At 40.9% G+C, this 13200-nt stretch overlaps 1 protein-coding gene and 1 non-coding gene across 52 annotated transcripts in view; one reads left to right on the top strand and one right to left on the bottom strand.

Moving 5' to 3' along the window:
• Positions 1-886: 886 nt before the first annotated feature.
• On the bottom strand, positions 887-4578 carry LOC110506311 (uncharacterized). 2 transcript variants are annotated; one of them, XR_002470947.3, is made up of 3 exons: positions 4149-4578; positions 1710-1862; positions 887-1573 (listed from the first exon to the last, which is right to left on the bottom strand). It is a non-coding gene; the product is annotated as an uncharacterized LOC110506311 (transcript). The 2 variants fall into 2 exon arrangements; XR_002470948.3 differs by lacking the exon at positions 4149-4578 and adding an exon at positions 2919-3038.
• Positions 4579-5225: 647 nt separating this feature from the next.
• LOC110506308 (CUGBP Elav-like family member 1) overlaps positions 5226-13200 on the top strand; it is a 40563-nt gene continuing 32588 nt past the window's right edge. For 26 of the 50 annotated variants that reach the window (XM_090221869.1, XM_090221864.1, XM_036964226.2 and 23 more), the window contains exons 1-2: positions 5247-5412; positions 6914-6958. The gene's annotated coding sequence lies outside the window, so the exon portion shown is untranslated. Of the gene's footprint in view, positions 5413-6913; positions 6959-13200 lie in introns of all 50 variants that reach the window. The other 24 variants (XM_090221882.1, XM_090221897.1, XM_090221878.1 and 21 more) reach the window with 4 other exon arrangements.

Raw genomic sequence — 13200 nt, 5'->3', positions numbered from 1 at the left:
TCGCTGGGCTCTGCCATCATTGCTTTTTCTGCCCACTATGACTCATTTGTTCCCGTTGTAAACGACAGGCTGTGGTCTATCTTGGTTTAGTTATATAAATCTTTGTTAAAAGTTTTTTGCATAACCGACATTTAGAGATGAAGTGATGCGGTAGAATCAACGGTTGATGGTCTTTGTTTTACCATTTACTTTTAATGCAAATTATGGACAGGTAATTTCACATGGGATAGATCTCATCAAGAGCTATCTGTTGCTATACTAATTTGTATCCAAAATATATACTAGCCTGGTTGTCGGTCTCTGTTCAGGTACATTCAACTCCTTGTGGAATGTTAAGAGACTGATATCCAGGGCTGGCGTGGTTACACGTGGTCTGCTGTTGTGAGGCCAGTAGCGGGTACTGCCGAATTCTCTCAAATGGAGGTGGTTTATGGAAGAGAAATTAACATAAAATTCTCTTGCCACAGCTGTTGGACATTCCTGGAGTCAGCATGCCAATTGCATACTCCCTCAACTTGAGACATCTGTGGCATTGTGTTGTGACAAAACTGCACATTTTAAAGTGTTTTGTCCCCAGCATAAGGTGCACCTGTGTAATGATCACACACTGTTTAGTCAGTTTCTTCATATGCCACAACTGACAGGTGGAAGAATTATCTTGGCAAAGGAGAAATGCTCACTAACAAGGATGAAAACAAATTTGTGCACACAATTCTAGAGAAATAAGCTGTGTATATGGAACATTTCTGTGATCTTTAATTTCAGCTCATGAAAAATGGGACCGACACTTTACATGTTGTGTTTATATTTTTGTTCAGCATAACTATATACTTTCCTGTGGATATGGTCTCACATTCCTCCTGCCAAAAGGACCAACTGCACAAAGTACAATAACATGTTATTTTATTCAACATTCTGGTTGTGAGAGAAAACTATCCTGAGTCAAACGCTCATTTCAACATCGGCTTTCCAGACAATTAGGCGACATGTTCAATCCGGTTATGTTTCCATGGATGAAGTATCAATAGCTATACTTTTATAATAATAAGTCATTATTTTCCAATATATACATACACACAAACAATCAGTGAAATTTGTAACAAAAATGTGCTTAATAGGAAATTTGATTACAATTTCTATGTTAAGGAAGATTTTTTTAAATGCAGAAACATGCTTTTAAATACACACACACACCCCACCCCCTCACCCACCTGTCAGTACTTTGATGGGGATTGCATTTTATTATACCCCATGTTATGATGAGCTGTGATAAAACATTTGAATTATACAATGCACTTGATCCAGTTGAGTAACAAAACACTAAAAGAATAAGCTCAAGGTCAAAAAACTCTTCAAGAAGAATATGGTTTGTTTTGACAAAGCTCATTTGACAGTTTCTGATGGAGTGCAATAAAGTACGCTGGCAGCCTCTCAACAATCTTAAATGGAACCCCCCGCCACAGACTTTCTGATGGTACCGCCGAAGCGTCTCTAGCTGTGTAGAACAAATTATTACATGTGGTCGGATAGGGGCCAACATCTGACACGCTTCCTCTGGACCCCAGCAGTGTATCTGTAAACAGACCAACAAATTGATGTACAAGTTAGGTAGACAACTAATTCAGTACTAGTGATGATCAAGGATAGCCAGCAGTGGCAATCTATGGAAAGCAAAGACTGTCGTTTTCTGGCCAAAGCCACCGACTCACCTGTACGATGTATGCAGCAGCTAGTGTAGCACTGCGACAGCGTCCAGCCTTACAGTGGACATAGACACTGGAGGCCCGGTTTTCGAGACTGGGCACCCCGGTTAGGTCCACTGTGCTGAGTCGCAGCTGCTCCACCCCCTCGGCTTTCCACTCCTGTTTCAAAACAAACAAAGCTGTTTCTAATACAACTTCACATTTCCTATGATAAAACTCACAAGCCATGTTTCTTGCCCACATGAACATAGCAGACATGTCCCTGACCTTGTGTACAAGAGCACCAAGAAGCTCCTGTTTTTAAATCAGAGGTTCTGTATTTATGTGGCAATTAAGCTACTGTACAGATAGAGTAGAGCCAACCCACCTAGACAGGCTTTAGTTCGAACTCTGCTCTATCACACCTGAATCAGTTAACCAAAATCCTGATGATTAGCAGCTGAGTAGGTAGATTATAGAGCAGAACTGAAATGAGTCCACATCTCTACTGGATATAAATAGCACTCCCACAGCAATTCTCCATAGATCTGCTGTACAATATACCAACAAAATAACAATGGAAATGTCTATCAAAGTCATTATCATATAGTGGATTCAACAATCCCTAATTCCCAATTCAATATAATAAAAATATATTGTTTCCATGTGTAATCTCATATTCACATCAGAACAAACTATCATCCACTTAAGTATTCAACATATATCAAATGAACCCGAAAAATCACTCAACGTCACACTCTTGTGGCGAAGAAATACAATACACCTAGAATGTACCATATTTTCGTAAACTAACAAAACCAGGCAAAAACGCTGCTAGCTGGTGCTCATAAATTTACAAAACATTCTTTATACATTTGTCATAAATTCCCTCCACTCATGGTACACAAACAGTATGGCTGCATGATGAGTCGTCGACGGGATACAAATAGCACTCCTAAAGAATATGCATTTTCAAGTTAGCTACCAACTTCAAAGAGGGAACTTTAGCTAACTGTTAGCAAAAAAACCCACATGGCAAACTAAGATTCGGCAAATGACATAAAGAGTGGTTTATTTCACGTGTAAAGATTTAGGATTAATGCATTTTAAACCCGCTACCATATTCGAATCGACGCAACCCTAACACACGCCACACCAACATTTGTTACTAATAACATACATTGCTGATGTAAAGGTGGATTTTATGATGTAACGATGTAATTTCTATCCCGGTACCTTTTAACTCACCCACAGCAACTCTCCATAGAGCTCTGTACAACCCATAATCCCATACCTTTATTACAAAGTGTATTAGACAATGTAAACACAATAATCAACCAGGAGGTGGAATAATACCCATTTTATGCGGGAATTGAACAACTGAAATACACCGTTACATCTGCACCAGCTGGAAGTAGAAAATAATTTTGATGTCAATTTCTTTTTCTCCATTAGAAAATCAGTAGCGAGTGCATGCCAGCTAAAAGTAGTAGACTAGACTGGAGTTCGCATAACCAAAATTCATCAGCTATTTACTTCCTTACAGTGTTGACAACTAATTTTCAGGGTAAATTGCTAGCGGTAGGATGATTTGTTGCTAAAAGTTGCTAAATTGCGTTGTGATGTCATTGCGTGAAAAACTGCGTCATTACGTAGAATACACAATAACCGTTACTCAAATTGACTGGCCAACTCGGCAATAAAAATGTGATTTTACATTTGTTCAGGTACATACTCCCACTATTTTCTGTACAATTTTGATTGAGACATGTTGATTGATGTTGTAAGTTCTGTTCAAGATCAAACATTCGTTACCAACTATATTCGTTGGGTTTGGCTCGTCGAACCCGTACTACTGCTGCTGCAGTCAGCCAACAATGATTTGCAATTTAATGAAATTTCTGCTGGCCTGCTGCTGACGTCACTCACAATGCACATTTGCAGCCAGGCACGTGTGTTGTGACTGAGTGTGACAAATATTTAGTTTTTTGTCATTTAGAGGGAAAATGCGTGCATTTTAGCGTTTGAGTCACTTTTCAAAATTTGCTAAAAGTTCCAAATACATTTTTAAAATTAGCTAAATGTGTTGCTAGGTACTGTTTGAAAAAAAAGTTGCCTGAAAAGTTGCTAAATCTAGCAACAAAATTGATAAGATGGCATCACTGCTTCCTTAGTCATTGATTTGGAAGGCAGGGCTTCTCTTTATGCTTTGGGTCTACAGGGTACCCGAGAGGCACAGCGGTCTAAGGCACGCATCAAGAGGCGTCACTACAGTCCCTGGTTCGAATCCAGGCTGTATCACATCTGGCCGTGATTGGAAGTCCCATTGGGCAGCGAACAACTGGCCCAGCCTCGTCCGGGTTAGGCCGTCCTTGTAAATAAGTAAGTAATAACTTACTTGCTTGGTTAAATAATTTAAAACAGTAACGTTATCCTTTCTAACGCGCCAGACATGTTCACACTTACAGCGTAGTCAGCACCAATGTTGAAGCAAATTCCAAATCCGAGATAGATGCATAGCCCAAACCAATGAAATCTGAATGACTGGTAGGAAAACGTGTTATTCCAGAGGTACTATTCAACCTAACAGGCTAATTGTGCCCTGTATCTGTGCTTTAGAGATGTCAGCGACGAGTGTCTCCTCTAACACAAAGCTCCTATTCAAACTCATTAGACAGCTCTGCAAGTTACGTAAAAATACGTTCGGTATTTAACAAATGTGGGGTTTCGCTGAGCAACTAGCTTAATTTACTCCCGTGACCCCCGGTATGTACTTCCAAAAAAGGATACACAAATATTTTACAAGCAACGGGGAAAAAACACTCTTCGGCTCCTCCAATGTATTGAACTGTCGAAGACTTCCGACTTGCGCATAGCAGTAAGGTTAGTGCTATCTGGAATCCTTGGGATGTGAGTGAATAGGAACTCTTTCGATTGCGTGTACATTTTTATTTTGTGAGTAACGAACGTATTTTGACATTATAACGCTTGCAGAGCTGTCTAGTATGCATCTGAGCTTCCAGAGCCTTTGAGAGGAGACATGGCATGGGGCAGGATCAGCCAGCTGTCAAAACCTGCGAACTTGTCAGCTGAGAAACATGAACATCTGTGTAATTGCTTCAGATGCAGACAGTGTTGTACAACCGACTTCTCAGAATTAGTTTCAAATGCTGCTCAACATGTTGTTTTCCCCTTGCACCTGGAGAAGAGGCAACTTACATAAAAACAAATTGATCAACATAAGTTGAACGGCAACGCAACATTTTTGCAGCTGACCATTGAGCTATAAAATAACAGAATGATTACATTACATCCTCCCATGAGAAAGAATCTAGAACGTACCATGTTGTGACAGAGGGGACACTTGTTATTCTAAATGTCACTATGGGTCTAAAGGCGACTCGAAAACGCAAGGAAAGTTGTTAAATATAACGCACATTTAGAAAAAGCTTACAACAAATATTTTGCTAACGTTGTCTGGTCCAACATTCACTTCAATTAAAAAAAACATAATCAACGGTCACACCCCCAATCCCCTGTTTCAGAGAGTCTGATGGTAAATGCAGGAAAGACCGCCATTTTGCAAGCTAGAAGTACAAGTCTAAAAGTGAGCTGGTGAAGAAAATAATCGAAATAATAAGCCACCAAACATACATTTAGCAAATACAGATAACACACTGTGTTGGCTGAACACATAGGTAGTCGCATTTAAATTTAAGACATCACACAGGTAAGTAGGGTTGAAGTAAAAGTATTTGCCAGATAGTTTATCTAGCTATAAAATGTGTTATCCAATGCCAGATAGCGGCGCACATTTGGCTTGTTTATGGATCTGTCAGCTGGCTTAGCAAAGAGGGTCACAAACAACATGCGTCATTAAACTGCTTTCCAGAAAGCTAGCTATCTATTTGCTAAATGGAACCATTCTTACCCAACAATAAATACCAACTGCTAGCGAATACTTTCCAAACACGCATGGTTCTTTTGATAATGTTTGCATTTAGCTAACAGAATACTGAAATAGCATGTCAGTGTGCTTATCAACAAGCTAACGTTACTAGTACCACCGAGCCTGGTTCTAAACAGCTAACGTTAAGTTAGCCTCGCACACTACAGCACTTACTGTTTCACAGAACAGCTACTGTTAGATACCAAATCTGGTAATATGTTGGATTTGATGCTCAATGCACTTGAAGTAAACAAGCAATGCATATATTTATTTCTGCTCGCCTAACGTTAGAACAAAAATTGCTTAATAAATAGACTGGCTACCCGTTTCACAAATAATTTCTAAATGTTGAATCGAGACGATATTCTGAAGTAAGTGTTGAACATTTCAAATTTGTACAACCCTTGCATCAATTACTAGAATAGCTAGTAACGTTAGCTAAATGAGGGGTGAGGTCAGTCTACTTCTCTCGAACGTCTGTTCTCAGGCCACATACGAGTGCGTTGTGGCAGTTCAAAAACAGTATTTGAGGCTTGTGTGCTACGTGTTCTTCAGAGCAACTATGTAAGTTTCCAATGTATAGTAATTATTATTGTTAGATACCACGACAACCCAAAACAAATTATTCTGACTGGTGTCTTAATAAGTGTGACTTCGATGATTCTCTCTGTAGTGCACTCGTGAGTCACACGCCTACAGTACGCGGTGTCCAAGTACAATGTTCCCTGTTTTCATACATAAAAATGTGTCTATCTATCGCAGATGTTGTGTCTAAAGAATTTATAATGGCTGATAACTGGTTCTCTACAAGTTCGTTTGTAGTAATGACTCATTTTATGAGAGGGAGTTTGGTCAAACAGACCAGTGGTCATAACCTCACATTACATTTTCATTGTGCATACAATATGCAACGTATGTCATGTTTGAAGTATTGCCATTTACAGAAATAGATTGCATACAAATAATTCTGTCTTCATGTCACTGTCTGGTGCATTGCAATGTGACATACAGCACTGGTAATGTGCTGCACTGGATGGGGGTGGTGGCGGTATGCATGACAAGTTGAAGCTGGCTTGTGTTAGTTATTCAATGCAGTTGAGTTGTCATGGAGGCATGGAGTCCTCCAAACTGGAGAACTTGACTATTTATGTCAGCAGGTTTAGATCTGAGGCAAATAATCAGCTCTGACTCTTGTCTTATTGCTTAAAATGCCAAAAGTGAGAATCAATAACTGTTATGTCAGTCACACAGATTTGGTCATTATATGTCTATTTGTTAACAGGATAAAGGGGGAAGAACCATTACCTACGTGACAAGCAAACCCAGGGTAAGTCTTCAGGCTAGTCATTCTCAGCCAATCTTCTCTCTGTCATCTACTACTTAAGAGGCAGACTACATCCTCATAAAGATATTTTAAGTAATGGTCTCAGCTGGCTTAAAATGGTTTTCAGAGAGTTCTAGTACTAGCCTATTGGGTCACTGAAACAATATGACTATTTCAATGCCTTGACGCAAGGCAAGTAGGCTATTTAAGTCATGGCCAGAGATTCATTTTCATCATATGGGCAGAAAAGGCACAAGCGGTTCTAAACATGATTACCCTGTTGTAGCCTTCTTATGGCCAAATTGAAATGTTTCTAACAGAAGAAATATAAAAAGCAAATACATGAGAGAACTTTGGAGATCATGGGGACACTTTTATGACTCAAGGAAAGATCCTTTGTCTATAAGGCACTTTTTTTATTTTTTTGCCCTCCTAGCTTTACGATTGAGGTACTGAAACATGCACACTTGTAGTTTTTTGTTTGGAACACCCATCACACAATTAATAGTCTTTACACATTCCAAAAACTTTCTTTTATAAATCCCAATCTGGGTCAGGTGGGAATCATTTGAAAACGCATTCTATTGCCAAATTGTTTTGCTAAGCTTTAAAATACGATCTTACTTTGTTCGGCTTTCACAAGGCACTTCAGATTGTAATTTTGGTGCTTATATAATTGAGTCATGAGTGCATTCAAGTGCTTGTACCTGGGAATAAAAATGGCATGCCCATACTCCATTATTTCACAATAATGCTTTGCATCCCCCCAATGGTCCAAATGTGGAATCCGTACCATCATATTCTGAGCTAGCCATTAAAAAAGTATGGTCCACAGATCTAAGTGAATCTGAACCCTTTAACTGGAACAGAATATGGAAAAATATGACCTTGGCGTCCTGAAATCCGAACCATCAATTGTATACATTTTAAAGTTTAACACCAAGGAAAACGTATGATGTAATTGGCCCTAACTCCCAACTGTTCACTGTGTCCCCTAAATCCAGTAAGCACATTCCTTCATATGATGTAGGAGTGACATGCAGTTCATCTTCTGGGAGGAAGTGCATGAATGTAAATATGAAATGCGTTGCATCTTCCATGTTACTTAACAATGACAGCTCCTTCAATTTCTTTCAGAGACAATTATTGTTGGCAGGCAGCACTGTCGCAAAAAAAGATGTTGGCTCTTCGATGGCAAATAGCCCACTCTCAAATCGCCAGTGGATACAGTTACTGTTAGAAGTTATAACATTAGAATTATTGGCGGTGAGAATGAAGGGTACTAGTCTAGGAACAATTGAGGCCTGGACAAATACTTGACTCTGTTAAGAATCATCTCAGCTAAAGCCCAACACATACATACAAACAAAATATACACTGTGGCCAGTGTATTATTCGCTCCTACAGACAGTGAGTCACGTGGCCGTGCTTGCTATATAAAGCAGGCAGACGGGCATTGAGTTACTGTTCGATTGAAAGTTACAATGTTCAAAACGGGTTAAGGGGTGGTGGGCGTTGGTAGATAGAGATACGGGTGGGGGGGACTGCAAACCAACCTGTTGCTGGGTGGGAAGGGGTTTTTCCTTTCTTTATATACCAACTTTATTATTGCAAAATCATGTTATCAATATGATTTCTCTGTATTCATACTTTTTAATTGTTTTGCTTTAGCGTGGCAGCCTGTGGTATAAACTGTGTAAATATATATGAATATCATATGTACCCCCACAAAAAAAGACAAAGCAAGTAAAAAGTGTGTTCTGCAGCCAATTTTTTGGGGGTAGTTTGTATCCCAGCCTTATTGTTAACATACCTGCATTATGTTGCACCATAAGGCTGGGATACAAACCACAAAAAATAATTGTCCGCAGGACACGTACTTGAATGCACTTTAATTTTGTATATATTTTTTATACAGTTAGCACTATCACTTTAGTTAAACAGCTGAACTGATTGTTGATTTAATCAGTAAACTTTTTTTTGTTGCCATGAGGTCTTGTGGTGACAAATTGCAGAGGTGTTGTTGTGCCAGTTATTTGGGAGGCAATTAGCCAGCAACATAGATGACGTTGGACAGTTTCCATATGCGTCACACTAATATGGATTTTACACACTTGTGCTTATATTGTTTTTATAAATCCTTTGTTCCTGTAACTGTGGTGTCCACATTTTATAATGGTAATGATGATAATGTTATGAACTATAACAATAGCCTACAGTGTCGCAAGAAATGGTTGTGTATGAGGCCTTGGATTTGGCCTCTGAGTGCTGTATTTCCTTTTGCATCATGATTTGTCAACAGGCTTTTAGATGCCAGTTTGAAAGAGACACAAAGGTGTTATGGAATTGAATGGAGTAATTTAACAGCCGAGTGAGGGTAGATGACTGCTGTTAGCTGAATTTTCACATAGGTGTGACAGACCTCGTATTATGGCAGAAGAGGAATGCAAAAATACAAGAAAATACTTAATATTTTGTCAGTCAGAGAAAATACAGTGCCTTCAGAAAGTATTCACACCCCTTGACTTTTTCCATATTTTGTTGTTACAGCCTGAATTTAAAATGGATTAATTAGTCATGTCACTGGCCTACACACAATACCCCATAATTTCAAAGTGTGATTATGTTTTTTGAAATCTTTACAAATTAATTAAAACTGAAATGTCTTGATTCAATAAGTATGCAACCCCATTTTTATGCCAAGCCTAAATAAGTTTAGGAGTAAAAATGTGCTTAACAATGCACGTAATAAGTTGCATGGACTCTGTGTGCAATAATAGTGTTGAACGGGATTTTTGAATGACTACCGTAGCACTGTACCCCAGTCGAGAAGTACATTTCAAACATGGATTCACCCCACAAAACCAGGGAGGTTTTTCAATTCCTCGCAAAGAAGGGCACCTATTGGTCGATGGTTTAAACATAAAAAATACAATAAAAAAGCAGACATTGAATATCCCTTAGAGCATAGTGAAGTTATTAATTTAACTTTGGATGGTGTGTCAAAACACCCAGTCACTACAAAGATACAGGTGTCTTTCCTAACTCAGTTGCTGGAGAGGAAGGAAACCTCTCAGGGGTTTTACCAAGAGGCCAAAGGTGAGTTTTAAAACCATTAGAGTTCAATGGCTGTGATCAGAGTACTGAACATGGATCAACAACATTGTAGTTACTCCACAAGAAGACTGTGAATGTTGAGTTAAATCTACTTAAATCTATGGCTTGGGCGGTATCCAGATTGTCATACCGACCTTGTATTGTGCCATACTGGGATATTCTGTAATACCAGCAATGAACACAAGGGGCGCTGTTTTCAAAACCTAATACTCTGTAATCCGAAGGTTAGCAATGCTAACAAGTACATGTAAAATCCTATAGAGAATGCTACCTAAATGCTGACCTAAAGTATTCAAGTTACTCAAATGCTACACAGTTTGCTGCACACATAAAATAAATAATAACCAACAGTCTCTTATTGCTGTGTGCTTGTGAACAAACACCACATGACTGTGGACTACCGTATACTTCAAAATAATGTGGCAGGTAGCCTAGTGGTTAGAGCATTGGGCCAGTAACTGAAAGGTTGCTAGATTGAATCCCCGAGCTGACAGGGTAAAAATGTCATTCTGCCCCTGAACAAGGCCATAATTTGCAAATAAATTCATTAAAAATCCTACAATTGGATTTTTTTCTTATTTTATCTGTCATAGTTGAAGTGTACCTATGATGAAAATTACAGGCCTCATCTTTTTAAGTGGGAGAACTTTCACAATTGGTGGCTGACTAAATACTTTTTTGCCCCACTGTATGTCGTGAAGCTAATAGCAGTGATGCTTCCGGTAACCTGCCTCACCCAATGTGATACGGTATCGCTATTATTTTTTATTTTTTAAACTTTAGAACACATTCAAGAACCTCCAGAAGCTAACAAGCTAATTAGCTACAAGCTATTTAGTCATTGTTAGCCACTGCTAGCGGCTTTTACCTTCTGCATTGATACCAGCCCTGTTCTTAGCCTGGATAATACTCGCCAGTCTACCAGTATCGGACTGTCTCTCCACAACAACGCCGGATTCCTGCTGTAATCCCTGGACCACTACTTCTGATCTTCACAGCTAGCTAGCTTGCAGCTAGCTTCCACTCACCGTGGCATCCAGTACCGAAGCTATCCCTGAGGCCCACCTCCCGGCCTACTCAGCTGTTCACCCGATCCCCACTCATACACGGCTAGAGCCCAATACTCCACCGGATCCTTGCTGTAAACTCTGGACCTTGGCACCAGTTCACCGCTGCTACCGATTGGCTATAGTGGCTAACGCGACTGCCACGAAGCTAGCACCAATTAGCCGTGAGCCAGGCGCATCTCCCGGCTAGCAAACTAAATTCTACAATACCTCTTTCGCCATCTGGCTTGGATTCTCTGTCGACACGGCCCCCCGCCGCACCACCACGACTGGTCTGCCGACGAATACTCCGTCCGCTGTGCCTTCAACTGGCCTCCGTCGGAGGGCTACTAACTTTAAACGCTGTGTCGCCCGAGTGCTAGCGTAGTGGCGGCTCCCCTGTTCCATCTACTGCTGCCCTCTGGACACTATGATCACTTGGCTACATAGCTGATGCCTGCTGGACTGTCCATTAATCACGGTACTCCATTCTGTTTATTTGTGTTTTATCTGTCGGCCCCAGCTGCAAACTCAGGCTCTGTGTGTAGTTAATCCGACCTCCTCTGCCTAGTCATCGCCATTTTACCTGCTGTTGTTGTGTTAGCTGATTAGCTGTTGTCTCACCTGTTGATTTAGCTAGCTCTCCCAATCAAGACCTGCGATTACTTTATGCCTTGCTGTATGTCTCTCTCAAATATCAATATGCCCTGTATACTGTTGTTCAGGTTTGTTATCATTGTTTTAGTTTACAATGGAGCCCCTAGTTCCACTCCTCACACCTCTGATACCTCCTTTGTCCCACCTCCCACACATCCCTCACCCATTACAACCAGCATGTCCAGAGATACAACCTCTCTCATCATCACCCAGTGCCTGGGCTTACCTCCGCTGTACCCACACCCCACCATACTCTGTGCATTATGCCCTAAATATATTCTACCATGTCCAGAAATCTGCTCCTTTTATTATTTGTCCCCAACGCTCTAGGCGACCAGTTTTGATAGTCTTTAGCCGCACCCTCATACTACTCCTCCTTTGTTCCGCGGGTGATGTGGAGGTAAACCCAGGCCCTGCATGTCCCCAGGCACCCTCATTTGTTGACTTCTGTGATCGAAAAAGCCTTGGTTTCATGCATGTCAACATCAGAAGCCTCCTCCCTAAGTTTGTTTTACTCACTGCTTTAGCACACTCTGCCAACCCTGATGTCCTTGCTGTGTCTAAATCCTGGCTTAGGAAGGCCACCAAAAATTCTGACATTTCCATACCCAACTATAACATTTTCCGCCAAGATAGAACTGCCAAAGGGGGCGGAGTTAGCCTGCAAATTAATGTCATACTTTCCAGGTCCATTCCCAAACAGTTCGAACTACTAATTAAAAAAATTACTCTCTCCAGAAATGTCTCACTGTTGCCGCCTGCTACCGACCCCCCTCAGCTCCCAGCTGTGCCCTGGATACCATTTGTGAATTGATCGCCCCCCCCCCCCCCCCCCCCCCCCATCTAGCTTCAGAGTTTGTTCTGTTAGGTGACCTAAACTGGGATATGCTTAACACCCCGTCTGTCCTACAATCTAAGCTAGATGCCCTCAATCTCACACATCATCAAGGAACCCACCAGGTACAACCCTAAATCTGTAAACAAGGGCACCCTCATACACGTTATCCTGACCAACTGGCCCTCCAAATACACCTCCGCTGTCCTCAATCAGGATCTCAGCGATCACTGCCTCATTGCCTGTATCCTCTACGGGCCCGCAGTCAAACGACCACCCCTCATCACTGTCAAACGCTCCCTAAAACGCTTCTGCGAGCAGGCCTTTCTAATTGACCTGGCCCGGGTATCCTGGAAGGATATTGACCTCATCCCGTCAGTTCAGGATGCCTGGTCATTCTTTTAAAATTTAACTTCCTCACCATCTTAGATAAGCATGCTCCGTTCAAAAAATGCAGAACTAAGAACAGATATAGCCCTTGGTTCACTCCTGACCTGACTGCCCTTGACCAGCACAAAAACATCCTGTGACGGACTGCAATAGCATCGAATAGTCCCTGCGATATGCAACTGTTCAGGGAAGTCAGGAAC

The sequence above is a fragment of the Oncorhynchus mykiss genome, chromosome 26, assembly GCF_057628025.1.
Source record: "Oncorhynchus mykiss isolate SJ-2025 chromosome 26, ASM5762802v1, whole genome shotgun sequence".
In the NCBI taxonomy this organism is placed as follows: domain Eukaryota; kingdom Metazoa; phylum Chordata; class Actinopteri; order Salmoniformes; family Salmonidae; genus Oncorhynchus; species Oncorhynchus mykiss.
This window is presented reverse-complemented; position numbering and strand designations above follow the sequence as displayed.